General features: G+C 37.4%; 1 protein-coding gene and 1 long non-coding RNA gene across 3 annotated transcripts in view; one reads left to right on the top strand and one right to left on the bottom strand.

The window, feature by feature from the left end:
• The window catches only part of NR6A1 (nuclear receptor subfamily 6 group A member 1), a 233,455-nt gene that overhangs the window by 139,305 nt on the left and 71,253 nt on the right, over positions 1–22,897 (bottom strand). The window lies entirely within an intron of this gene.
• Positions 1–22,897, top strand: part of LOC122917261 — a 78,734-nt gene that overhangs the window by 16,602 nt on the left and 39,235 nt on the right. The window contains exon 2 of the long non-coding RNA XR_006386369.1: positions 17,868–17,956. This is a non-coding gene — a long non-coding RNA (uncharacterized LOC122917261). The remainder of the gene's footprint in view (positions 1–17,867; positions 17,957–22,897) is intronic.

The raw sequence follows: 22,897 nt of genomic DNA, 5'->3' as shown, positions 1-22,897 counted from the left end.
GGATCTAATTTGTGGGGCACCAAAGTTCAGCATGGCACCAAATATCATACCTTATTACTTGTCATGCTACTTAACATTTCCTCCATCAATGTCGTGGATTTCTTTTTTTTTTTAAAGTTTGACTAAAAATTTTTTTTCAAGGATTTTATTTATTTGTCAGAGAGACAGAGCACAAGCAGGGAGAGCAGCAGGCAGAGAGAGGGAGAAACAGACTCCCTGCTGAGCAAGGAACCCGATGTGGGACTCCAACCCAGGACTCTGGGAACATGACCCGAGCCGCTGAACTGACTGAGCCATGCAGGCTTTCCTTGATTAAAATATTACTGAAAAATCACTTAAAATGGGGGCACCTGGCTCAGTGGGTTAAAGCCTCTGCCTTCTGCTCAGGTCACGATCCCAGGGTCCTGGGATCAAGCCCCACATGGGGCTCTCTGCTCAGCAGGGAGCCTGCTTCCCTTCCTCTCTGCCTGCCTGCCTCTCTGAATGCTTGTGATCTCTGTCAAATAAATAAATAAAATCTTAAAAAAAAAAAAATTACTTGAAATGTAAGAGGTAGTGCACAGTATAAAAAGTGAAACCTCACAATTCTACTCCTGGCCAAAAGTATTACTGGTTTGATATGACTCCCTCCAGATCTCTACCATAAATACACAGAAAAAAAAAAAAAAGTCATTCTTTAAGGCCACTCTTTTTTTTTTTTTTTTTAAGATTTTATTTATTTATTTGACAGACAGAGATTACAAGTAGGCAGAGAGGCAGGCCGAGAGAGGAAGAAGCAGGCTCTCTGCCGAGCAGAGAGCCCGATGTGGGGCTTGATCCCAGGACCCTGGGATCATGACCTGAGCCGAAGGCAGAGGCTTTAACCCACTGAGCCACGCAGGCGCCCCTTTAAGGCCACTCTTAAGTGACTAATCCAAAGCCATTAACTAGAGATGGTATTTTAACCCAAGTCCTTGACCCCAATGCTTCCCCTCAAACTATTTAACCAAACTATTGCCTAGCTTTTAAAAATAATAAACTTGTTTATTCAAGTACAAACATACAATAAAACACAATTTACCTCCAATGTATATATAGTTCAATGAATTTTTTAAAAAAAGTGAACACATTTCTGGAATCAACAACTCCCAAGTCAGGATTAGAACATCAGTACTTCAGAAACTTCCTCTATGCCTCCTCCCAGTCATTATATTCTATCATTAAAAGTAAACACCCTTCTGACTTCTATCACCACAAATTAATTCTGCTTATTTTTTTAACTCAATATAAAGGTAATCCTACATTATGTAATCTTTTGTGTCTGGCTTCTTTTATTCAACATACTGTCTAGGACATTCATCAATGCTGCTGCATGTTGTAATAGTTTGCTGGTATCACTTCCATATGGTATTCCATTTTATGGGTTATACCACAATCTATTTATCCACTCTACTGTGGAAAGATATCTGTTTCCAGTTGGGGACTTCTACAAATAATGCTGCTAGAACATTCTTATACATGTCTTTCAGTTCATAGTTTACCCATTTTTGTTGGGTTTGTGCCCAGAAATAAAACTGCCTATGTTCAAGTTCCATAGATATTACTCAAGAGCTTTCAAATGTTTCTCTCAATGTATACTCCACTTCTGCTGACAGAGATTGAGTAGTTGGGTTGTTCCCACCAACACTTCAAGTAGTCAATTTCTTTGCTATTTTAATTTTAGCCATTGAGGTGGGTATGCATTACTACCTCATTTTTTTTTAATTTTCATTTTTCTGATACCTAATGATGTTGATTACCTCAGGTCAGAGTGACAGATCTATATTTGGGAGTTAGACTTATCTTAGTGACCAACTAGTTCGACAGAAAGAAGAGATAATCTAGAATGACAGAAAAAAAGACAATTAGGGAAAGAGAGAAAGGACAGAAAACATATTCAGTTCTAAACCATCTAGGTTTGACTTTGCTAATGGGAGGGAGGGAGCGAGATATGAGAGCATAAAGGTTCCACATAAAAAAATAATTTAAAATAAGCAAAAATGTTCAATACCAACCATATCTTAGGGGGTAAAGAAAATAGATTTACAATCCTAAGGAGGCAAGATAAAGATAAACTACAATATTTTGGAAATAGAACCTCACAGATGCTTAAGATCACCCCACTATAACTTTCAGAAATACCTATGAAGATAGAAAGAAATCTCTAGAGTGATGAGCCCCAGCAAATGGAATTTTAAAAAAAGTCAAAGCCTTAAATAAAAGACCAAGTTCACCAAATGCCACGATTATCATGAAGGCATCAGTTATGGAAGAATCTTGTCTTCAGACAAGAAGGCCATCTCTGATACCTTTATGAGAACATGAAGTAGTAAGAAAAGCCAAGGGTCATAATTAATCAACACAATATATGAGGATTAAGGATGAGGAACAAGAGTTGGCTCTGTCTTCCGGGACTTACCTCACAGTACTTCCTCTCACCAAATATTACATGATAGTTAAAAGCTTGGGGTCTGGAGTCAGGCAAACCTACGGTCAGATCTAAACTCTGTCCTCCTCAGCTATCTGACTCCAAGCAAGTGACTTTCTCTACCTTTGAGAATAACAGTAAAGATTTACAGAGCTACTGTGAACAATTACTGAGATAACACAAGTAAACTACTTAGTACAATGCCTGACCCATACAAAGAGCTCCACAAATGTTAGCTGTAAAATGGGACCAATTCACATATCCATAAGATTGAAAAGAAATAAAATGACATGTGGAATGCCTAGATACACAGGAGGAACTCGAATGCTAGAAAATTAATGCCCCTTACTTTTAGGGAATTCTGTATCATTCAATGTCAAATTAAGTATGAAGCTGAAAGTGCACTCATTAAGAACACAATGGGTGGGCGCCTGGGTGGCTCAGTGGGTTAAGCCGCTGCCTTCGGCTCAGGTCATGATCTCAGGGTCCTGGGATCGAGTCCCGCATCGGGCTCTCTGCTCAGCAGGGAGCCTGCTTCCTCCTCTCTCTCTCTCTGCCTGCCTCTCTGCCTGCTTGTGATCTCTCTCTGTCAAATAAATAAATAAAATCTTTAAAAAAAAAAAAAAAAGAACACAATGGATCTGGAACTCCTGAGTTCAAATCCTGACTCTGCTGTTTATTAATTGTATGATCTTGGGCAAGTTATTTACCTCACTATGGCTACCTGTTTTCTTCCTTTCTTTTTTTTCTTTTTTAAGCTCAGGGCTTGAACTCATGACTGTGAGATCAAGAGTCAGATGCTTAAGTAACAGAGCCACCTAGGTATGCCCTGCCTTCCTGTTTTCATCCGTAAATTGGGAAAAATAATAAGTACCTATCTTATTGGGTTGTCATGAGGATTAGACAATGCTTCTTTTAAGTACTTTACAGATAAAGCCCTAAAACCAAAATCTGGAACATAAGCACTATGTATTAGCTTTTCTTATTTTAATAGTACATGTTTTATCTGAGACTGTTTTCCATCAAAGAAACGAGAAAACTAGTTTGTATGAAAGCAATTTAACATTCTTTTTATGGTTAAGAGAAGCCGAATGGAAATACTCAAATACTCATCCTCAAAAATTGAGGGAGGGCTGGTTGAAAGAAAAACAAGTTAAAACATAGGAACTACATCATTACTAAATAAACGTGACCTCATCTATTCAGAAAGTTATGACAAAAAAATTGTGCTATCTGGTTCTGCCCTAATTATGCAAAAATTCAGATGAAGGAAGCCTACTTTCCACAGAAAGAAGGGAATCACTTTTCCTAATCTTACTTGCATATAACCAACATATCTAGAAGGACTGATGCAACTGCACATCACTTTTATATAAAGCAAACATCACTTAGAACAGAATAACCAATTCTGGAAGACTTCTTAGGAAAATCTTCCTGCATTATACTAGCATTTTCTTTCCACACTCAGAAATCTTCATCCCTGAATAAGTCAGAAGAGGTATTTAAAGAGGCAAAAATGCAAGCAAGTAAGCATACTTTAGAATTGGAAGGGAAATCCCATGTTTGTTCTTAGAAGGTCAGGAAGTCAATCCTGTGCATTGGTTTCTGTACCTAACTTACGAACTGAATGAAATCCTAAAACGTATCAACAACAAATAAAATGGGTGAATTGTAATTTATCTGTTTAAGAGTCTATGCCTCCCAAGGCTATGGGTCTCTTGAAAAAAGATCTTATTCATAACCAGTCTCTAGTACACAGCCTGGTACACATGGAAGGTGTTCAATAAATGGTGACTGGATATAGTCAGTGAGCACCTCCCTCCTTGGGCAAGGTACTATGTTAGGTGCCAGAGAGCCCATAATGGTTCACTTATATTGATGCCAAATGTTTTAGACTATTTAAAAATTAAACAAGGCCAGATTTGGTTAAGAAGCTGCAGCTGCAGTTGCACCTGCTCTCATCCCAGACTTATTCCCACAGCAAGGCTAGACTCTTCTGCATGCTGCTGGAGCAAATCAAATATTTCTCTCAAATGATGGAGAGTCACTTCACATGCAGCTCTGATATGGTGTTCTTTCTGCTCAGCAAAGAATGCAAACTCCACAATCTCTGGTCATAAAAATAGGATGGTTAGCAAAAGCAGGTGCTGAGTAAGCTTGGTACACTTACAAATGAAGTCTTGCCATCTAGAATTCTGAATTGAGGATGCCAGACTGAAGAACATCTGGATCTGCTCCTCTGGCTTTGAGTTTTCTCTAAGAGAGGCCAGGAAAAAGTATACGGTTGCCAATATGTGTATGGGTAATTGCATACTCAAATACTTTACCTTGGATAAGAGTCCAAGACTTGGCAAACGGATGGAATGTAGCACATGGGTCTTCCTGAATACAGAACCATGCAAGAGAAGGGTTTTCTTGCAAAACAGAAACTAGGCAAGGTGTGAATTGCCCCTCTGTGTCACATTTTGGAAGAATCTACCCAGGAGAATACGTGGGAGTTAGGGAGGAATGCTCAGGAGTGCATGAGAGGCAAAAGAGCACCATTACCTCAGAAAGCACTGAGTTTATCAAACAATAACTCCTTATTTCCCTACCCCCGAAGAGATAAATATATGTGACTATAACTCGGTACACACCAAAAAAAAATATTGAGCTGCGGACTCTGGCAGACAGACGGTGTTGATACTGAGCAGTGTGAGTTTTGGCAGCTGCATTATGTACTCTTTCAAATTCTTACATCATTACTCTCGTAAGGGCCCTGTACCAACTTGGCATGGGTTCTAATGTGGTTTGGAGAGAGAATTTCGTGCCTTTTTAAAAAAAAAGATGACCTACAAATAGCCTTTTTTCATACAATAAGAAAATGAAAATATTTCTTTTTACTCCAGATTTTGTTTTAAAGGACAATGCCATGTTGCTAAGTTATTAAGAAAGTGTCAGAAATAATTCTGAAATTTTAAAGACCATTCAATATAAGCTCTAGAAAGACTTCTAAACAGTACATGAATGTCTCTTAAGATAGTGATGATCTATTTGTGGCAATAAAGAGTCAGTTACAAAAAATGACAATTACCTTCATATTCATACTGACACTGGCAGCTTAAGTACCATTTAGAGGCCAAGTATAGGGGGCCCTCCTTACTTCATCCATGAGAACCCAGATTCTCTGGGTCCTCAAATGCAAAAGGAAATAATAACATCTTCCTACAAGACAGTTCTCACAATATCAAGTACATGGAAAATCTTCAATAAATATTAGGCTTATGAAAGACAAAGCCTTTAAAACTGGTGCTTAATTAGAACTACCATACACCTAAAAGAGCTAAGTGGGCTGGCTTTTCTCCAGTCAGATTCAAGAATGAAATAAAATTATATATAAGCTGGTTTCAATATCAAGATTGAATTTGTTCTCTTTAAACAAGTGATATCAGTAATACAAGACTTCATTCTCTATACTTCTCCAGTAATATCCAAGAAAAAGACAAAATTCCAAACCTGAAAAATGACAGAGTAAGAAAAAAAAAAGAAGAAAAAAACTTAGCGTTCATAAATTGATTTAATTTGACATGTTTAGAGTGACAGGGTTTTTTTTCATTTTTATCATAAAATATTTTAAATTTTCATGAAAACAGTAAATATGTTTTATTTAAAAACACTAAAATAAAACATCACTCATGCACAATCGTGATCAAGATTTTGCCACATTTGCTTCAGATATGACAACTATTTTATTTTTCGAGGTAAATTTACATATGGTAAGGTAAACAAATCTTAAGTTTAAGTATGATGAATTTTTACATATACATATATAACACATAACCATCAATCAGAACAAATTAGGGAATATTTATAGCAAGATTCTCTCATGTGACCTCCCCCCCCACCACCAAAGTGTGTATTATTCTGAACTCAGCATTAGTTTGTTAGGTTTTCCTTTTACCACTAATAATCAGATTAATAACCTTTACTCTTCTGTTTTCCTAGACTACAAGTGTCTATTCTGATTATACACCCCGTTAGAAAGAAGTTTATATAAGACTTTTAATATCAGTAGTAATAGTAAAAACAGGCCAAACACCTCAAAACCATAGTAAAAAAAAAGTCCACATATTTAGAATGCATCTAAGCCCACTCTCCCCAACTTTCTGAAAGGAGAAAAAGGGTGAAAATAGTACCAAAGAAGAGACCAAAGGGAAAAATGGAATTCACTTTGATTAAAATAAATCTTTAAAAAAGATACACTAGGTTTTTTTTTAAGTAAGATTATAACCAGTATACACATCTAAACCATATTTAAGATAATATTCAATGAAAATGTAAACCCTGGTATGTTAATTTTTATTGCCTGTCAGTGTCTAAATAAGTCCCATTCCAAATACATTTTCTTTAAAGTTTACAAGCACTTTAAGGCCATGCTCCCATGCCCAGAAGCTGACAGCCTTCCTAATGGAGCCAGACTTCTACACAATCTTAGCCCCAGTACACATACACAATTTGAAAAGTACCCTAATCAGCAGCTTTTTCATGGAGTCAAGTGCCTTCAGTAACTCTAGAATTCAGTATTTGAATCAAACAACACAACCTACTTGATCTGATATATTCAACACCATGTACCACTGTTCAATTAATACGTTCATGTGACTGGACAACATATGACTAAATTATTTTTGTACATGGAAAACAGTGGAGTGGAACAGAGTATCTGGGTATAGTGACAAATGCAATAACCACTACCTTATCAGAAGGGCTGTTGGGAGCATTAATTAAGATAACACAAAGAAAGGGTGTTACTTTTCTCACCTCCTCAGCAGTTCTGAGAAAGCAGAACTCAGACCTACATGGACTAAACTGTGATTTAACAGAAATGCTCTCTCCTTACCTCCGTATCCTGGAGCAGCACAAATATTCTAATAGCCAAAACTTTCACAAAAGCATTTGTGAACCAAATATCTCTGAAAGAGTTAAGAAGTGAACCTTGGGGTAAATTCCTTTCATGAGTTTGTTTCACATAACCTAGTTAAGACACCTTAACAGAAACAAAACTTTGAGAAGGTAGAAGGAGGCCCCAAAGGAAAGAGCTCCAGTCCTATGAACTTCCTAGAAACAAAAGATAACGCTGAGGGCATATCAGGAAGAAAAATGCACGAGGCTTACCAAGAAATGATCCCCACTCTCCCTCCTCTACCCAAATCTCAAGTTTCCACTCAAGATGCTAGCTAAGCATTTATGGTTAGTCCCTTTTACAGAAGTTACTCTTCAAATAATCTTTTTACAGAGACTATACAAAAATAAAGCAATTATCATAACTGGCTGCTTCTGATCATTGTTCATTTTGAAGACAGTAATAATCACCTGCCAGTTACTGACTTTATTGTGACGTATATCTTACAGAAGATGCTTTGATCTCCAAATTGATTTATAAGCTGCAAACTGTTAAAAGGAGCACTGAGCTAGACTTTTACAACTTTCTTCCATATGCTTTGATCTAAAAAATAAATGTATCAACTCAACTGCCCCCCATTCTCTTATTGTAGAGCCATCTCAAAGGAGTCAAAGAGGGTACAACTTAACACTAATAATATCAACAAGAATATTCACATTTTTCATTGATTTTCTAACTTAGGTGTTGAAAATAAGACATTTGACACCTCCCCAACAGATAAAAAATGCAGTTTCTAGAACAGATAGATTATAGGGTTATTATTCACATCTCAAAAGGAAATACTATATTTATTTAAAATCAACATATTCAAATGACTTCATTTATACACTATTTACATAAACAATGAACAAAGCAAAGAACATGCACTTACAGTTTAATATAAACATTTATCAAGTGCCTAATATAATATGTATCTAAATAAAATGGGTTTGTTTTCACTAAGTTTATATCAGAGTAGAAAAGATAAGCCTTGCACACAATTCTACAATGCTAAAATAAGGTACACCATGAGACATGCTATAGAACCAAGGAGGAAAGAAGAGTTGGGGAGAAATTTGGGAAAGTGTTAAGAAGAATATGGGATTGGGAAAATAATTAATTCTACCCCATCCCACCCATATTGTTTTCACCCCTCTAAGAACTTAGGCATTTACTGAAAAGTTTGGCACCAGACAGACCAAGACTCTGGGGCCTTGAGCAAATCTATGTCCTATTAGAGTCTCATTCCTCATCAACGAAGTGAATATAATACCAAATAGCTGGCAGGACTGTGGAGAAAATTAAATGTGAATGATTTCTATATTTATGTAAATAAATTTATATAAAGTATCTGCATATATACATATCTGTACACAAATATATCTATATATTTTATCTACTTATGTATCTTGAATATATACACTTAAATTATATACATACTTACATATATGATTTATACTTATATTAAATATATATTATACATACATACATGTGTTTATATATATACAAATCACAATGCCTGACCCTGAAAGGATGCTCAGGAGGTGGTCATTATTACAAACTACTAAATGCTGAATCTTATGCCAGGCTACTTGTGCCTCTGCATCTGGACGCTGTGTGGTATGTTGTTTAACTGCTTTTATATTCCCAAGATCATAAAAGAGCAAATGCCATGTGATTTACTTCTTACACATTCACAAGGAGAAAAAAAATACGTAGTGACAATATTGTATAATCAGTAACAGAGGATTCAGCAAGAGTCGGAAAATACATGGTATATATGAGAACAGAGAAAATTGAGTTCATAAGGTATAGAAGAAAAAAGTTGATAAGTACAATATTTAGGCAATCTGCATTGACTGATCAATCTTCACTGAGGTTCCACTATAGGCAAGCCCCTTAATACTATGCTAAATGCCAAGGGGATGCCAAAACAATACCCCAAGGGTTGTCTTTCCTATAGCCCACTGCAACCCTATGAGTCTTAATGCTGAAGGAATTAGAGAAGTTTCAACCATTTGCATAGAGTTTTATTTTCATTAGAGAGGGAGGAGACAGATATGGTGGGGCGGGAGAGGGCGTGTGGTAAAGCAAGGGAGAGAGGGAAAGAGAGAATCTTTTTTTTTCTTCTTCTTCTTTTTTTTTTAAGATTTTATTTATTTATTTGAGAGAGAGAGAGAGGTCACAGGTAGGCAGAAAGGCAGAGAGAGAGAGGGAAACAGGCTCCGCACTGAGCAGAGAGCCCGATGCAGGCCTCGATCCCAGACCCTGAGATCATGACCTGAGCCGAAGGCAGAGGCTTAACCCACTGAGCCACCCAGGCACCCAGAAAGAGAGAATCTTAAGCAGGTTTCATGCCCAGCACAGAGTCCAGCTCAGGGCTCAATTTCATAATCGTGAGATCATGTCCTGAGCTGAAATCAAGAGTTGGACACTTAACTGAATGAGCCACCCAGGTGCCCCCATCTAAAGTTTTTTTAACATTTGGACTCTGTATCAATGGTTCTCAGAGTGTGATCTACAGATGACTTCAAAACCTTTTCAGACAGCTTTCATGGCCAAAACTATTTTTGTACTGATTATAAGGCATGATTTGCCTTTTTTTACTATGTTGACATTTACAAGGATGGTGCAAAGCCAGTGTTGGGTTAAATTGCTTAGCTTTAGCACTAATCAAAGCAATGCCACCAAAATGTATTGGCAGTCATTATATTTACCACCACCACACACTGCAGGGGGAAAAAAAAGCAATTTTAACTTAAGAATATCCTTGACGAATTTCATCCAAGGAAATCGTTTTCTTGGAGTGGTTGCTTGATGGATTTCATTTCCATTTTCATTTTTTTTCCATTTTTATTTTTAGCAAATGCTTAGAATTCTTTCCAGAAAATACCACCTATTCTTTTTTTTTTTTTTAAGATGTATGTATTTCTTTATTTGACACAGAGAGAGAGAGAGAAAACACAAGCAGGCAGAGCAGTAGGCAGAGAGAGAGGGAGAAGCAGGCTCTCCGCTGAGCAGGAAGCAGGATACAGGACTTGATCCCCAGGATCATGACCGTAACCAACTGAGCCACCCACGTACCCCCCACCTATATACTTTTCTTAAAGATCCAATGAAAAGATCTAATTTATGGTATGAACGGTAACAGTATTACTAATTACTTCAGTCTATCTAACAAGGAAAAAAGACTGTGTTCCTTATTTCAAACTGTAAATTAATGTATGAGGACTTGGAATAATTGTTAATAATGAATTCTGGAACACTGAAAAAAATTAAATTAAATTTTAAGAAATGCTCATGGTAAATGTAAAAAGGAGAAAAGAAAGAATGTCCTTGATGAAGCACTAAGATTTACTGATTTTAAATCTCAATGCCTGACTATGCAACTTTTTAATATTTTGTGTGACAAAATGGAAAACACACTTAAAGCACTTCTCTACACTGACTGTCTCAAGGAAATGCACTTTAAGCTATTGTTTGAGTTGTAAGGTAAACTAGCTAATTTTTTCATGGGCTATCATTTTACTTGAAAGAACAACAGAAAATTACAGTTATTCTGATTTGGATGTTTGACAGTTATTATCTTGAAAATGAACAAAGTGGGCATGTCATTTCAAGGAAAACAACTGGCAGTATTTGTTGCCAGTGATAAAATTTAAGCCTTTAAATAAAAACTGGAATTTTGGAAAATTTGTATCTGCTACTGTAAGCTGCACAGCTTCCCAGGAGAATAGTGGTAATATTAAGAAAACTGATTTATTGGATTTTATATGATGAAATATGTCCATATTTAGAAATTCTATATAACTTGTTAAACCAGTATTTTCCAAATAACCAAAGCATGCTGTTTCAAAATCATTCATGGGTCAAAGACCCATGTAGACTAGGGGATTTTTAATGAAATAGAGAACGAAAAGTTCATTGATATGGTTTGATTCCATAGTGCAACTAACGTTTAAGAGACTACCAACTATTGGGGCACCTGGGTGGTTCAGTGGGTTAAAGCCTCTGCCTTCAGCTCAGGTCATGATCCCAGGGTCCTGGGATCAAGCCCCAAGTCGGGCTCTCTGTTCAGCGGGAGCCTGCTTTCCTTCCTCTCTTTCTGCCTGCCTCTCTGCCTACTTGTGGTCTCTGTCAAATAAATAAATAAATAAATCTTAAAAAAAAAAGAGAGAGAGAGAGAGAGAGACTACCAACTACTGAGATCTGATACACATGAAAGAAGAAAATACACAATTATCCAAACTATTAAAATCCTTTTTCCATATATATCTGAGTATAGAGGCCAGATTTTCTTCATATACTTCAGTCAAAACATATTGAAACAGACAGAATGTAGATGCAGATATACACAGCTATGAAAATTCAGTTGCCTTTTTCTTTTAAGATTTTATTTATTTATTTACAAAGAGAGGAACAGTGCACAAGCAAGGGGAGTGGCAGGCAAAAGGAGAATAAGAAGCAGGTTCCCAGCTAAGCAGGGAGCCCAATGCAGGGCTCGATCCCAGGACCCTGGGATCACGACCTGAGCCAAAGGTAGATGCTTAACCGACTGAGCCACCCAGGCACCCTGAAAATTCAGTTGTCTTTCACAAAGCCAGACATTGAAGAGACCTACAAAAATACAAAATAATGTCACTCTTCTCACTAAGATTTGTTTGTTTTTTTGGGGGGTGGGGGGAATCTAGAGATATTTTTATAGTTACTCTTACTTTAAAATGTTACTTAAGTTGCTATGCAGTAAGTTAATCATTTCTATTTTAAATGAATTAATAAACATTTTTAAATTTCTCAACTTTACTTTTTTTTTTTAAGATTTTATTCATTTATTTGACAGAGAGAGATCACAAGTAGGCAAAGAAGCAGGCAGAGAGCGCGGGGGAAGCAGGCTCCCCGCTGAGCAGAGAGCCCGATGCGGCCTCGATCCCAGGACCCTGGGATCATGACCTGAGCTGAAGGCAAAGGCTTATTAACCCACTGAGCCACCCAGGCGCCCATCAACTTTAATTTCTCATACAGTGAAAGGTGAAAGGTATAACCCACATAAGCAAAAGCTCTTGGGAACCTCAATAATCTTTATGAATGTCAATTTTTTGTGCATGACAAGAGATCTCAGAGATCCTGATTTTGTTTTAGTTGGTTTAATTTTTTTTATGAAAAAAATCTGGAAATTGAAGTTACATACAGCATAGTCAAGACTTGCATCTGGATCTCCTGATTATAAATTTTACATTTATTCTACACCATGATTCCTATATTCACTAAGATAATGGTTTAGAAAACCCTCATTGCATTCTTCCCAGTAGGCAAAAAGTTTGACCAAATAATTACAATATTAACAATAACTGAAATTTGAATGTTATGGGTCATGCATTTTTATACTCCTAATTTCATTCAGGTCTCATAACAACCCAGTAGTATAGGTACAGTTATTTACTTACCTCCATTATGCAGGTGAGAAACAGAGGTTAAACCACTTGCCAAAAATCACATAGCTACTACATGGCAAAGCTGGGATTTGAAAACAACACTTCTAACAAAGATATATCAGCAAAAAACCTTTCTCCTAACTGCCAATCAAAACACTTGTGTGGTCATCAGCAGTGGCATTTATGGAAATAAAGGATCCAAAACTCTGGCCCAATACCATCAGATAGAGACAGAACAAAACACTAGCCTGGAGTATGGCCAGACAAATTTAGTTCTACACAGAGAATGGCATGAAAATCAGCAAACAGGGAAATGTGATAGATATAACCAGGCTGCCTCTCTTCCTTACCCATCCAGCATCTCTACCATTACCCATTAAAAAGAAGTGACAGGAGTCAAGGGTGAAGTATTTGTCACTGACATACAGCTGGGGCAGTGAAAACTCTTGGCAGGTGTTCTCTAAGCTATAACTCCTCTTCTATGCAAACAACCCCCCAAGCTGAGTCCTCCTGGCTTTATCACACTGAGCCTTGACAAGAGCCATCATTAGTGTCCAAACTCCACTTTTTCCAGGCTGATGACATGTGTCAGGCCTTGATTCCTGGAGCCATTCCTGCCTGCCAACTCAGGAAAGGCTTCTGTAATGCCTTTGGCTTTTTTGAAATACCTCAAGTCACAAGACAGCAGCTGACACCAACTCCCTCCAGAGGACGGACACTTGGCCAGAAGCCCAAGCTGAAGTGGATTTGGAGGTTCTTGATCTTTACTGAAATCATTCCTACCTTCTCACTGGCAATTAAAATAAATTCCTCCCCTGAGAGCAGCCAGAGGTTCTGCAAGCCTCTTCCATCCAGTGGTAGTCACCTTTGATTAGAGTAAAGTGTTAAAGTGTAGCAGCAGATAAATGTCAGAGCCTAAAGGGCCTTCACAGACTTTTGATCACTTACAGCTATTCCTCATTTCATACCATGGACAGTTTTTATGCCAACACCACTCAGCATCTCTTACTTAGTCAAATACTTCAGGTCAGGATGCTAAATTCAAGTCAATGGTCCATTTGCACTAGTTCTGGGTGTATCCCTAAGGCTAAGATGTTTGACCCGCCAGACATATAGACTTGAAGTACTTTTCAGATGGCCAACAGGACATTAGGAAACTTCTGCAAAAAACATGTTTTTTCACAATGGAGAGGTAGTGTCATATAAGTAAACAGACGTGCACATGCACACGCACAGTCAAGAATTTTAATTCTGACCCACTATCTGACTTCAGGTCTTCATTTCCCTTGTAAATCTATTTCCTCAGGGTGCCTGGGTGGCCCAGGCAGTTAAGCCTCTGCCTTCAGCTCAGGTCATGATCCCAGGGTTCAGCATCAGGCTCCTTGCTTAGCAGGAATGTGCTTCTCCCTCTGCCTCTACTGCTACTCCCCCTGTTTGTGCGCGGGTGCTCTCTCTCTCCCTGTCAAATAAATAAATAGAATCTTTAAAAAAAAAAATTTACCTAGGGGCACCTGAGTGGCTCAGTTGGTTAAGTATCTGACTCTTGATATGAGCTCAGGTCTTGATCCTAGGATCCTGAGTTCAAGACTTGAGTGGAGCCCACATACATAATGCAAAAATAATAAAAAGCATTTCCCCTAAATGTTTTAAATAATAAGTTACTTATAGGATGAATGTCTTGTTACCTATAACTTACAATGTCTTAACACAACATTATAATCTACAGGAGACAAAAATAAACTTCATAACAGACATCAAGTTTTTAAAGCATATAAAGTATCATATGATTACATTTAACCCAGTAAACTAAAATAGGTCAGAGGAGGAAATACATATTCTTATGTTATTGTTAGATTGTCAGGGTTTCATCACTGTACAAAAGGAAAGATTTGAGTCTTTTGATCACTGTATTTGTTTATTTCATTAACTGTTTATTGCAAAACACAGGCTGGTTGGCTCTCATGGACTTTTAAAATCTCTGCCAACAATTTTCACACACTGCAATAAAATCCAAGGTTCTTTCTACCTCATTCCTTAATGCACATGAATATTAACTACCGCATGATTTTGATCCCTATTTCTTTTATGACTTTATATTTCCAACTCACTTAATGTACTTACTCATTCAGGTCAGCTGAACAACAGTCCTTAGTATAGAGTTACTTAGAAGAATTGTTCACTGATTATAGATACCCTGTGAATTAATTTACCATGGAAAAGTGAAGTATTGCTTCTTATGGGTTTGTAAAATAATCCGAAGTAGTAATATCTTAAACACGTTAAGTCACTGTAACTAGGAGATGGAAAATCCTGGTGGCCCTTAGAATATTTGGAAAGGTTTTGAAAAGAAATGTCCCATTTGAAAAGAAATACTTTCTTTTGGCACTAGGTCAATTTGCAATTTCAGTGAGTTGGCCTGCCCACCCCCTGGTCTTCCCAACTCATAAAATATCTGAAATAACCTGATATAAAGTTGCCATGTCAAGAAGTAAAATGTTCCAAGCTACAAAGTTTAAATTTCTCTTTCTACTTCTCAATTGTCTGGTAAAACCTCAGCAGGCTAAATGTAAGAATGTCCAATAATTCCATATACAACTACAATCTTCAGCATACTCTTTTCCTCCCTTCCCTAATACTCAAGTAAACACTCTAGCAGGCTTTGTAAGCACTGTCTTGAAACAACACATTCTCTGACCCTTACTTAAGGGCAGAATTAGTACTCATAGTGCTGGGATCAGCTCCAAACCAAATGGTTGCTGTGGAAGTGGGAAAGAAACTGTTGCAAAGTCAGTTAAATTCATTCAAATATTTGTGTAACTTCTCATCTGGCAACTTCTTCTGTATAAGTGCAGATTTACTAATTAAAGGTTGTTGATGAAGCCTAGTAACTACTTTTTCCAGGGATCATCACTGTCCAGTTATCACTGTCTGGTTGTATTTTTTTTTTTTTTAAGATTTTATTTACTTATTTGACAGACAGAAATCACAAGTAGGCAGAGAGGCAGGCACAGAGAGAAGGGGAGGCAGGCTCCCTGCTGAGCAAAGAGCCTGATGCAGGGCTCAATCCCAGGACCCTGGGATCATGACCTAAGCCAAAGGCATAGGCTTTAACCCACTGAGTCACCCAGGTGCCCCACTGTCTGGTTGTATTGCACAGATTACAGCATAGGGAACAATGTGACTAGATAATGGAGACAGGCTGCAACAGCAGCAACATTACACCAGTGACAAGATGAGATGGCGAAATCTTGGTCTACAGCTCTGTTTGGAATGTCTGAACCTAACATTCAGAGGGAGGCTATGGATGCGTTCTTAAATTCCATAACTGAAACTGCTTTCAAAATTTTGTGTTTATGTGCAGATTAGGGAGAGAATCTATAGCCTTCTAGAAAGTTTCTAATTATATTATCTAATTGTTAATCCTCACAAGCAGTATGAGGGAGGTACTACTACTATACTATTATTCTTATTTTAACAGATTGAGGATTTTGAAGTTCAAGAGATTAAAAACTTTTCCTAAGGTCACAAAGAAAGTGGTAGAGAATTAATTTCAAAAAGCCTTTGAAACACGCATATACATATATACATATGCAATGTAATAGTTATTTGGAAGTTACTTTAACTATAAAATAAAGGTTTTACGTTAGTGTAAATGAACCAAAACCAGAATATGGGTAAAATATGCAATTTAATTTCATAATACATAAGTACATTATAAATGATTTTAAGAATTTAAATCATTTTGAAACATATAGAAATTCATATAAATTTTAACATGTGTTGTGCTGTTTTACACACTTGACATTTAGTTCTCACAACTGGTTTTTTAAAAAGATTTATTTATTTATTTGTCAGGAAGAGAGAGCACAAGCAGGAGGAGCAGCAGGCAGAGGGAGATGCAGGCTTCTTGCTGAGCAAGGAGCCCAATGTTGAACTTGATCCCATGACCCTGGGATCATGACCTGAGCCAAAGGCAGATGCTTAACCAACTGAGTCACCCACACGTCCCTCACAATAGTTCTATGAGGGAGACACTATCGTTATCTCCATTTTATAGGTAAGGAAACAGAAAAACAGAGAAGTTTTTTTTCTCTTGCACAAGGTCACATAGCTAGTAAGTTGCAAAGTCAAAATTCTAGCTCCAAATCTGTATTCTTTATTGTTACAATATTACTTCTCTGAACACTTAATATATGAAAATTTTAAACTATGGCCACTCAAAGGGAAAAAAAAGAGAACAAATAAGAATCCAATTTGGAAAAGTCTATCATGATAAGGTATTTCATATACTCTATTTTAGCACATATGAACCAAGAGCAATGAAAGAAAGAAATCTAGAAATTATATCAACATGCTACTTTCACATGCACAACCTCATTTGATTTTCACAGCTTTGTGCAAAGGGCAAGTGCTATTTGTCCCCCATCTTAAAGATGAGTTTACGGATGCTGAGAGGTTAATGTCATCACTCATCACTACCTGAACTTTCCCTTCTCTAGGACTTTCTATGCAGAGCTTTCCCTCTATTGGAGTATCTTTCCTTCTCTGTCTAGAAAAATTCAACTATACGTTTGAGTCCCAAGTCAGATGTGACCCTCAGATATATCTTTCCTGGGACTTTTGGGCAGAATTAACCCTTTTCTCTATTCCCCCTTAACATGATTTGTACATTTCCACCAGCATAGCAGTCATTCTCTTTGTCATCTACTGTGTCTATGTCTAGATCCCTGGGCAGACACTGTGTTCCATTATGGCAAGGATTATATGTAAGAGAAAGGATCCTAGGATTTCACTGATGAATTAGCAAAAGGATAAAGCAGAACACTAGCAGTCCGGCTAAAAGAAATATGGGTTCATGATGCCATGCTGTTGTCATCTTTATAACATAAGAATCTGTCCTCAAAGTTAGTAGCATTACCCCCAAATACCCCAAATATATGCTCCCTGCATAATGCTTGGGAAGTGTCTGGACAGAAGCTACCTGAGATAGTGACTCCTCTTCTCTTCTATGCTACTAATCTCTCAAATATATTGCTTTATTAAGTTTATGATTCTTGTTTCTTTCAAGTATATCAAGAGGCCTCAAGAAGACTATGAAAACAATTACATGTCCAAGTTGGAGCAATGTGGGTTTCAACCTTTGGAAAAGGAAAAGAGGTAAGTGAAACAGTAAAGGATGGCACGGTAAATTTTGGCAAACTCAAAACCAACCTAAATCAAGAATGAAATAAACCAACTTATTAAATTTGTAGTTTCTACAATTCTTGTTTAATTTAACCCTGTTTTTAACCTTAGACTTTATCCTGGCGTTAAATATATAAACTTAGCAAACTCATTAAAAATACCAGTGTATCCTTCTAACTTGCCTGATGATAAAAACTTAAAGGTGTGAGGATGATGGTAGCCTTCCCTGCCATGAAAATTAATTATTTCCAACACAATGGGAAATACCCCTATGCCATTTTGGAAACCTACCTTTCATTCTGCTCTAGTTTTTCAAATCTATAAAAAGCATTCTTATTAGAATGCCATGAATTTAAGCAATGGTATTTTGTAAAATATCTCATGGCTTGGAGCAGCAGAAGTCAGTATTCTTTTAAAGTCTGAACATCTGTCCAAATGGTTTAAGGCATTCACATCTCTTTCTACTATGAGACCAAGGGAAGACTGTTTAAACACATTAAAGAGTTTTTAAACGACTACACAGTAACAGTTGCTTGATTTTTTTTGTTGTCGTTGTATACAATTCACTGTCATAACACTGAGAACTCAACAAAGCTGGCTAAATGGAGTGTTTTGACAGAGGGTGAAATAATTAAATTGATGTAGATGTTCAACAGTTCACATTCAAACCAAATTCTCAGTGATTTTTTTTTTTTAATGTGTACCATTTGGCTCCTTTAAAAATGAATTTGAGAAGAGTCAACCTTTACTATTTAAACCCAATCCCTGATTAAAGATTAACCTTAATTCAGCCAGCAGATCTCTAAGCCTTTCTTCCAAGCACTCCTCCATCTCTCCAGTAATAAAACCCTACATTCTGAAACCCTCTATCCCTACCCATAGAATTATTTCATTTTCTAGCTTTTTAATCAAGGATATTCAGGAGTCAATGAAAAATAACCAGTATGTCTATAATGTACCAATACTCTTCATGCCAAAGCAAAAAGACACCTGACATTTTAGTTGCTGTGATCTTACAGAGGAGAAATGCAAGCTTTCTCTTAGGTGATAGGGGTTTTTTGCTTCTGTTTTTTCAAAATGGAAAATAAGGTGTAGACTACCACTGAACCTCTGTGGCAACTCACTGATCTAGGATCTCAGCTAGAGAGATCACGAATTGTGAAGGTAAATTTTTTTCATCTTCCTCTATGAAAAATTTTGCCTACAGACCCACCTGCTATTTATACAGGCAAACAAGGAGAAAATGTTTACTAGTTTGATATAGTTCTCACTGCAGATGCTACTTCCAATAGAACAGTTAAGTTTTGTGGTGGACAGGAAAAGAGGTGATATGCTCAGGGAGCTGAGCATTGATAAAGTCCAGTATTCAAGTTCTGGCTTACAACAGTGACTCCTGGCTATGTAACTGTGCAAATCACTTAATCTCTCAGTTTTTTTCATGAGGTACAAGTGGGGTTGTTTTGAGTTTAATGAAATAAAAATATACAAATTCCAGCACATAACAGAGTCCATAATATATATTAACTTCTTTCTTACCCATGCCCTTTAATAATCAATCTACTCTAAAATGAAGCACTTGACATTTTCAGAATTAAAAAAATAATACTGTTCAAAGCCATTTTCTCAACCACCCATTGGAGTCTGCTTATATAAGTAACTGCAGTCTCACAAGTCCATTAAGTTCATGAGCTCTCTGCTAAACACAAACTGATTTCATAGTCTAAATATTCTCAAGCTGAAACCTGGAAAAGAACATGAGAGCCTCTATCAGCAGTGGTTTCACTGCTCATTGGCTCTTGGAACATGGGTACAGGCTGAAGAAGGGCTGCCAGGGCCAGAAACCAGCCTTCAGAGGACTCCAAGGAACATTCAACGCTGTCGGTGAGTTTGGGATTTGAAAAAACCACCGACCGTTGACTGTACCTTGGGGTCCTTACAGACAACACTACATTTCCTGAAGCAAAGGAGCAGGCTGTACCTTCACATGTCACATAAGATCACCAGAACCAGTCCTGCTGCCTGTCCCTAAAGGTGGTCCAGTGAACTTTGTAAGAGCTCCCCCTATTTCTATTGCCCGTTGTTCCTTGCTTTGTGTTGTTTTTGACAAACAAGTGTTTCACTTCAACAAGATAAGGAGAACTCCACTATAATACTGAATGTGCTTAAAAATGTCTCCTAGAAATATGCCACTCTAGTGAAAACAGGATGGAGCAAGGAGACATTAAAAACATATATTTCAGTTCTGAGGGAAACCCGATTATTTTACACCCACTTCTCCCCCATCCCCTCAAAACTTTAATTAGGAGCAAGAGACGGATTTAATAAGCAAACATAGCATACAACTGTCTAATGCCTGTACAACTCTTATCATATTCTACCTCCAACTACAGTTAATATGGTTAAGTTTTCACAGCCCTGTTAGAATATGAGATGTTTGAAATCAACTATTGCCTCACTACTTCTGGGCACACATATACTTACTTAAAAGTTTGTTAAATGTTAAGTAAAATGTCAGGTCCGGAGTCAGATATCTGGGAAAAATCTTGGTTCAACTCCCTAACTAGCTATGTGACCACAGGCAAGTATCTGAGTTTCTGTTTTCTCATGTATAAAATGGGAGATAATAAGAACATTTACCTCATGGAGTTTTGAGATTCAATGAGATAATATATAAAGTGCTTTGTACCATTCCAAGCACACAGCAAACAATATATGGAAACTGCTATTATTATTTAACCCAAAACATAACCTGTGCTAATTTACCTTGAAAAGTGCTCATATTTCTCAGCCCAAAACAGAGAGGAAGAGCCAGGACCCTTGACTCTTGTTTGTATCTATCAGGTATGCAGGCACCTACCTATCTGTGTGGTCACAGAGCTACCTGTTAGCTTCTCCACGAGCTCCTTCCATTCCCTGAACCAGTTTCTCAACTTGAAGAAATCTCCCAGCTCTAGTATCTAGTGTTACCTATAATTAGGTGGGTCCTCAATCATCGGTTACTAAGAGAGATACCAGACCTAGGCCTCAAAGAACCAGTGTGGAAAAGAAGAGCGGGGAATTCAGGAGGGCCGAGGCAAGGCCACCAAATGGAAACGCTGATGGCTGCACTCAACATTCATTGCTGTCGGTGGGTTTGAGTCTGAATCAACTCACTGATCAATGAATGCAAACTGCGGACCAAACAACCTAAGGGAAGCAAAAAAGCAGAGTCACCTGAGTGCATCAGCTACTGTGCTGGATGGAAGCTGCCGCTGTCTCCAATACACCAGCTAAAGCCTCTCTTGCTCTCTTTGCTTCTAATACGAAATAAGTACTCTAAATGCCTAGTCCTTTACTTTTTCTTATTTTTAAAAAATGTTCTAGGGGTGCCTGGGTGACTCTGTGGGTGAAGCCTCTGCCTTAGGCTCAGGTCATGATCTCAGGATCCTGGGATCGAGCCCCGCATCTGGCTGTCTGCTCTGTGGGGTGCCTGCTTCCCCCTCTCTCTCTCTCTGCCTGCCTCTCTGCCTACTTGTGATCTCTCTCTCTCTGTCAAATAAATAAAATCTTTTTTAAAAAAGAAAGAAAAAGAACTGTAAAAATGTTCTAGAGTTAAAGAAATATATTTTTCAATTTTTTATTAACATATAATGTTTTATTAGCCCCAAGGGTACAGGTCTGTGTATCACCAGGTTTACACACTTCACAGCACTCACCATAGCACATACTCTCCCCAATGTCCATAACATAACAAGAAATGATATTTTATAGGAAGAACTGTATATCTTGACATGACACGTATTTTAAAAACCAATGCTTTTGTAATTTTAAAAATTAAAAAAAAACATACTCATTATTTAAAATTTAAATATTGAAATAAAGTAAAAATTGAGTATCCCTTTCTTCATCATCTTCCATTTCCTCAATGGAAATCATCTATAAATATAATAAATAGGGGGGTTCCTGGGTGGCTCAGTCATTAAGCATCTGCCTTCAGCTCAGGTCATAATCCCAGGGTCCTGGGATGGAGCCCCACACTGGGCTCTCTGCTCAGCAGGAAGCCTGATTCTCCCTCTCCCACTCCCCCTGCTTGTGCTGCCTTTCTCTCACTTTGTCTCTGTCAAATAAATAAATAAATAAAATCTTTAAAAATATATATAATAAATGGCAAGTTTAATAACTTGTTATATCAATAAATTTATCTATATTATCTATCATTAAAATAATAAATATCATAAACTATACACTTATTTTGTGTTCTTAGAGACCTTTATCCATGCACATACAAATGGATACATATCTATAATCAAAAGAGGGGTGGTTTAAGCAAAAATAAGCTCATTTTATATTTACAGCTGTATAATCTGCTTTTTCACTTGACTATACTAGACAACTATTATAGACAGCCTTCTGCAACAATCTTGCTATATTGTACTGGTTCTTTCAAATGACTATATAGAATGCCTTAGTATGAAGGCCCTGGTTATTATTGTTACCAAAACTTTGAGGCTCATTCATTCTAACCTTTGCAAACCATGTCTCTCAAACAAGAAAAGAACCTAAGTGAAATGGGAAATGAACATCATTCATCTAAACAAAATGTAAAATGTAGTACCAATTCTCTGACTTCTGTAACATAAGATGAGATGAGCCACTTTCACGATAATGACAGGAAAACAAATCTTGGTCACCAATAATTTAATCATACACTTAAATCTGAGAGAAAAAAAGACTCTCATAGCAAAAGTCAAATTAAATAAAGCAGTAGGAAAAGAGTCTTATCTAAAGTTACCTTCCAGGATGCCTGGGTGGCTCAGTCCATTAAGACACTGCCTTCGGGGGCACCTGGGTGGCTCAGTGGGTTAAGCCTCTGCCTTCGGCTCAGTTCATGATCCCAGGGTCCTGGGATCGAGTCCTGAATCAGGCTCCTTGTCC

This window comes from Neovison vison, chromosome 9 (assembly GCF_020171115.1).
Source record: "Neovison vison isolate M4711 chromosome 9, ASM_NN_V1, whole genome shotgun sequence".
NCBI classification, from domain to species: domain Eukaryota; kingdom Metazoa; phylum Chordata; class Mammalia; order Carnivora; family Mustelidae; genus Neogale; species Neogale vison.
The sequence above is the reverse complement of the archived record's forward strand: the minus strand, read 5'-3'. Positions and strand labels throughout refer to the sequence as shown.